The sequence below is a fragment of the Hylaeus anthracinus genome, unplaced genomic scaffold (assembly GCF_026225885.1).
Source record: "Hylaeus anthracinus isolate JK02 unplaced genomic scaffold, UHH_iyHylAnth1.0_haploid 11981, whole genome shotgun sequence".
NCBI classification, from domain to species: domain Eukaryota; kingdom Metazoa; phylum Arthropoda; class Insecta; order Hymenoptera; family Colletidae; genus Hylaeus; species Hylaeus anthracinus.
The window spans coordinates 6,590,299-6,597,124 of NW_026534329.1; positions in this window are offsets into that span (position 1 = coordinate 6,590,299).

Genomic DNA, 6,826 nt, shown 5'->3' on the forward strand with positions numbered 1-6,826 from the left:
TAAATATAAGACTGGTGTTACAGTCAAGTTATACAACTTCGTATCCTCGCAAACAAAATGACCCGATTACGTCTTGGACTCTACCGTCAAATTTTCCGCCATCCGACGGTTAACAATATCCGCGAGGAGGTTACTTTTAGTAGCCATCTGGTGGTAATCGCTGTTAGTTTATGACCACAGATGCGACACATGTACCACATATTATACATATATGAACACGTATACAGTTTCGAAGAATGAATTACATGGGTACTATTCGATAGTTCGGAATTCGTGGACGTAGATGATAAAAAGCGAACGAAATTAGGAAATAACGGATCCGAAGTCGGAGATTCGAGAACGGGAACGCCGCGGCGTAGAGTGCAAGGCGACGGGCGGCGCGCGCAGGCGGTGGGCGTGACCGCAACTGCGCAGTGGCGAATGGGTGGTAGGAGTGGTCGGAGCTTGGCGCCATTTTACCGGTTGTAACCGTGCCCATCCGTCCGCCCATGAACGGCGATCGACCAGAGAGCCGTGCAGGCCCGATGGACGCAAAACCGGGTTCGCTCGGCTCGTTTTGTCTCTCTTTTCAAGGCGACGGCCGCCACGACGCCAACTACCGCGTCGCCGCCGATCGATTGCTCGACTCCGCGTTCTTCTCTCCGTATCTCTCCCCCCTCCCTGCGGCGCCGCGCTGGCGTACGAGCATAATCGCGCCGCTTCTTTCTCGCCCTTTAAACATGCGGGATAAAAGCAAAAAGAAAGGTAGAAAAACATGGTTCGAAAAATGTAACCTTCCGAGAGAACGTCGTACGTCCAGAAGATCATTCAGATGTGCAGGAACCATTTAATCGCGATTGAGAAAGTGGGGAAGTCAGTAATCGAGTTAATAAAATTATATAAGGTTAAAGTATATAAAACCTTTGTCGGATTATCAATACGCTTAACGAAGAATGAACTTATTGTTCTTTGTTCAAAATTGAATCGGCGTTCTCCGAAGTGTTTCACTCCTACGTATCGCCGTCGATACTTTGTTTTAAAAGTCGAACTGTGGCGACGTGAAACATAAACAGTCGGGAGATATCAGAGGACCCTGATTTCCCTCTGGTGTCGAAGGTTTAGTTAGTTGAGCATGAGATATAACGGAAAGATCTCTGCAGCCGTCGTGAGAAATAAAATCTATTTCTTTTAATATAGAGCGTAATTAATTATTTAGAACTCCCATTTCTAAAAACCTTGAACACATTTCTAAAAGATATCGATAATATATTATAAGAAGAACCAACAAACGGAAAAGGAAGAGTATCGGATAATCAGAAAAGCAAGAAACTGCCAAGCAATACAATGGAAACGTGATAGATATATATTAAGGTAGAAGGAGAAAAACAATATTTCGTTAAGAAAGAAGACTTGAGAAACCAAAACTTAAAAGTACAAGAAAAGTTCCTATCAGGATAAAAAAAGAAACAACGAGTAGGTTAAGCTGCATACAGTATTATATACGTACATTTAGAATAAAAAGAGAGCTCGATATGAAGACTGAGAATTATTAGGTTGTAAGGAAAAAGAAGAAATATATCTCTTTAAAAGGATCTATTTTTGTTTGTTATACAATAAAATATATATATAATATACGAGTTACGAATCCTACATAAAGCATAATGAATCGTACGGAATTGAATACTGTAAACTAAAAGGGGGAAAACTTAGACAATGTTAATAGAGGTAACAGACAAAAAACTTTCTACTTCTATTACTTCTACTTCTATTACCCTTTTGGTTACCGGATCATGGATTTTAGCAAGTTTCTGCGGTTTGTGCACGCCAGACTCGTTTATCTCAGCCCTCGGATTCTGTCAAGAATAAAGGAAACCTGTCCAAAACGGGAACCTTAAATTCAAATAGTAAAATGACTCCCTTATCGATAAGAAATTAAGCCTGTTTATTTTTTGATCGAACGAAGAGAGCAGTTTTCATCGGAAATGAGAACAACGCGCAAGGCTAATGAATATATTTCAATTGTAACTTTCCGGCTTTCGGGAAGTAAACTTTCTCAAGGAACACGAATCCTTGAATAAAAGCGAAGAAAAGGAATTTTTATGGAAAGTTGAGGATTTTTAACGAGCATATAGGTACTTAGGTATTTACAATTCTTGACTTATTTCTCTAAACTTGCTAGGGTAGGTGCTCTTTTATTGTACCAACTCCAATTCTTTATCTTGAATGACAAACCATTTTAACAGTAGTTATTGCACTTATACATGCTTCTTAATAATTGCTTCTTTATTTACACTCACTATTTTCACGATTTTCTGTGTAACTTGTTGCCGTTTTCTATATATATGCTAGGTCTCCTGTGTTGAATTTATAGTGTTGATCGGAGTACCTTCGTTGGTGTATTAAATAATGAAAATGTCATTAAAAGAATCTCAACTAATACCATAAATATATTTTCCTAAATTCTTGCGATTATTTCCTAGATTATAGCACTTACTAAGCTCGGTTATTATTTTTGTTCGCACTATTTTTGCTTATAGCGCTTCTGTTAATGTTTTTCGATACTGCCTCGGTTACTCTTATATTATCGTCAATATTTATGTAAAATAATATTAAGCCAGAAAAGTTCTGTCCGTTTTTAGAACAAGACAAAATAATAAATTTGTCATACGTCGAACAAAATTTATCGAATAATACAATTTCCACCATTATTTATGACTTCTTGCTAGTGCGACCATTTTTAATGAAATTCGCGTACTTCTTAAAACTTGTTCAAACAGACAGAACTTTCCGGTAGACCTAATACGTACCTCTACATTATCTCTATTTTGTGATGAACAAGTAGTATTTGCTATTAAATAAACGAACATTCCATTAACCATAGCAAAACTATATGTAACAACCTTGGCGATTCGAATTCTAGAACGAGACAAAAACGAATTTAATTCTAATTTAGAGTTTACGAATTCGACTGTACGAAAAATCTCTTACCTCTTACTTCCTGGTTCCGAGATTCGTGCCGAAAACTCGCGATTCCGGCGCTTCTGAAAGAAACGTCGCGATAAGTACGACGCGGCCAATCAGGATCAACCGGTTACCGGGTTCTATAAATAGCGGAACAATTTAAATTTACAATAGCTCGTGATGTACTGATGCGCGGTGTTCCTACACACGGGATATTTCTTGAATACGGTTCTGTTGGTCGACGCACTGTGTTATCGGTAGACGACGTGCCTGTATGAGTGGCTATCGTAAGTAGAGGCCTTTACGAGCGCGCAGGTACGAACGGGATACGCCTAGAGCTGAGGGTATTCGAATGTTTTCTAACAATTCGAATTAGTAAATGTAAGCTTTGGGTAAAGATCGTCCGATAATATAAGTACAAAAGAGAAGATTAGTGGTTTTAATTACGGTTCAAACAACGAATACAATTTACCAGGACTTTCCTATATAGGTTTCACATGGTCTAGGAAGATTGAATTCAAATTAAGAATTTAGTTACTTGCAAGAGAAGCAAAACAAATATCTATTCATCTATGAAATAGGTGTGTTGTACCAGGACTTTCTTATATAGGTTTCACATGGTCTAGGAAGATTGAATTCAAATTAAGAATTTAGTTACTTGCAAGAGAAGCAAAACAAATATCTATTCATCTATGAAATAGGTGTGTTGATATGAAAAACATGCAGAATATATTTCATTAAATCTTAATATATAAAAACGGTGGTGCGTATGTATGTCTGACTATCACGGCTGAAACCACTGGAGCTATCTACCTTATATTCACACCACATATTCGTGTGGTGCTCCGGACCTAAAATTCACACCATATAATATTTAAATAAAAAGAAAGTGTTTGGCAAAATTTGGACTTGATAAGTGACGCTGAGCTAGAGATATTATAGAATAAGAATAGTATTCCACGCGGATGAAACCGCGGTGCAGAGCTAGTTATATCATAATATTAATGTTTCATTTTGTATAAGTGTTTCATGCTTATCAGTGTTGCTTAGGTAAGCATGTCTATTTTCATATGCAATTGAAACATCCTTCCCGTATTTGCCTCATTCTTAATATTCCCACTTTACAGTTACAGTTGTAGAGTTTATTGTATTGTTACTGTAATCATGTACGATGTACGAAAAACATAGTGCAGTAGATAGATGTTGCGTCCAGTACATTTCGGTTCGTTTCACGTAGATTGTAATGTATGTACGTAGAACCCGAAGAAATGAAGATGAAGACAATTCTCGTAGCACGTGTGAATCTTCTTCTGACAAACAAGGTAACGAGTCTTTGAATCTTTGAAGTTTTACTGGAAGAAAATGACGTTCCTCGTCCATCGAACTAATAATAAGCGGCTTCGCTAGCGGTGCCCTGTATTACTATGTAGGACGCGGTGTCACTGTTGTGCTCCACCATATTTATCGTGCACGCTCGTCGATGTACTTTTTATTGCGACACGGACAAGTCGGCGTTCGTAACACCGCGGTACCTTGAAAACTTCTTTTTATGTTCGGTGCGTTACGACGGCACTGGACGTGTTTGATAATTAGAGCGACGTTGAAAATGGACTGCGTGGTCGCGATGCCCATCAGAGGTATTACGTCCGTCATAGATGTCGCGAACACGACAATCTATCAAAGGATAGCGATCCGTGACGGACAAGCGGAAGAGTCGCAATCTCAGCTGCGAGAACTCTCCTGTAATTTTATGTAAATCTGCATGAGAATGAGATCTAAGCCGAGACCTAATCCGAGACTCCGCTTCTTCGTGGCATTCGCAGGCGACGCGATGCACAGTGGTCCGGATGGCGGATGCGGGCAAAATTAGAAAGAGTTTTCGGAACTTCGTGAAACTTGGTAGTTTTTTGAGTTATTTTTAAGTTATTTGAGCCGTAAATTACGAAAATGGCGAATGCAATAGGGCTGACATGTATATTAAAAAGTTTTCATGAAACTTGGTATTTATGAAACTGGCATAATGTATTAATTATATGTGTAACATTGCAAGAAAAACAATTTTTGTTTGCGTTCTTCGAATATAATGATTACTTTCTAAGATGTAACACTTCAAAGTTGTCGATTTTCCTCGTTTCCTTAAATTCCTTAATTTTCACATTTTGCTGCGTATCTGTGGTAATAAAATCTACAACTGTAATCTTATTTAATAATATGGTTCTTTTTGTGTATTAAATATATGTTATTTAGATTAATTTTCCACTATAGAGATAAAAAATAAGTTTGATTTTACCTATGTATCGTATGATTAATATTCCCATTTTACAGTTACAATTGTAGATTTTATTCTATTGTTACTGTAACTGTATATCCCCTAATGATGTTGGCCATGGTGTCATCGATAAGAAAGTACACGAGAATAAACGATCTTTTAACGCATGTGACTGTACTCCAAACGGTCTTTTAGTATTTATCTCAATGAAACGAATCGAATCGAATTAAAATTGATAGAATATCATGAAGAAGGCTAGTTATTACGATCATCGTTTCCCTGGTTTGGACTAGTCAGGAGTTGGAAGGACAAAGTTCAGTGATCTTCGAAAATTAAATCGTATGTGCGGAATTACCCACAGTATTAATACTATGGTTAATTGACGTTCGACTGTCGGTCCAACGGATTTCTCGTGCTGATACGATTCGCGTTTACTTTGACGTCTAACGCGCATTCTGCGTCGCTTCTAATGAAGGTTTTCCATATATAATGATTAATGGTGTCACACTACTGACGCATATCCATTTTCTTGCGTATATAAACATATCGATTCAACTGACGCGACACGGGTAGCACGGTTAATCATTGCTCCAACGAAATAGAGAATATATCCACTTTTTGATTTACTTGTAACTTAAAGAGAGATCAAATAATAAATGATTATAATGGTTATACGTTATACTTTAAGATAACTGTGTTAATGTAATATTTGATAGTATTAAAATACTGTTTCAGGTAAGCAGAATACTTGAAATACTTGAAACGTTAATTTCGTAATATATTAGGATGATTTCTTCGCAAATCTTCTTTTTCGGATAAGTAAACGCCTGCTCCGATACGGTTGGAGATCCAAGTCGAAAATTCGAATATTCTTCCGTTAATCGTATAAACAATCGTTGCTATAATCATCATCATCGAGAGAGAGAGAGGCATTTTGGTGTTATCCCTTCTAACGGTATCACCTGGTATGGTCCGCACCCTCCAGATCACCCTGACGATGCCACTGCCACCTGTAGTCTGTCGACGCAGTCGAACAAGTAAAGGAAATTGCGATTTTCGCAAAGGGTAGATGTTAAGAAAGAAGCAAATCTACCGGTAAACGAAGCATTCCTCCATACTACACGAACATGGGACATCTTCGTAGAAGTACATCGGGTCTTTGAAGTGATGTAATTAACTCTCGCTTGGAAGTATCATATCCATTACAAATAACGGTTTATGATCAGCAGTGGCATGTTCACGCATGGGTAACACGCAGGATACAGTTCTTCAAGCGCGACACTGTGCCCTCGGAAATTATTAAATATTATTGATCATTGTTGCAAAATGAATATAAACAATTGTTAAAATACATCATAATTCTACTGCGATGTTTACTAAAGCTCCAGCTACCCTAGATGGCGATACCTCTGATGGGCATGGGTAAAATATATCGAAAGCATGCGAAAATGGCTTATCATTGACGACGTACGTGGTTCGTGGGAAGAGGTAAAAATATCAACGTTATAAGAGAGGATTAGATTCCCCGACCTATTGAATGACTTTTAAGGAACTGAGACATCGGTGGAAATGACTAGAATTGCAAGAGAATCGGAACTAGAAGCGGAGATCGAAGAT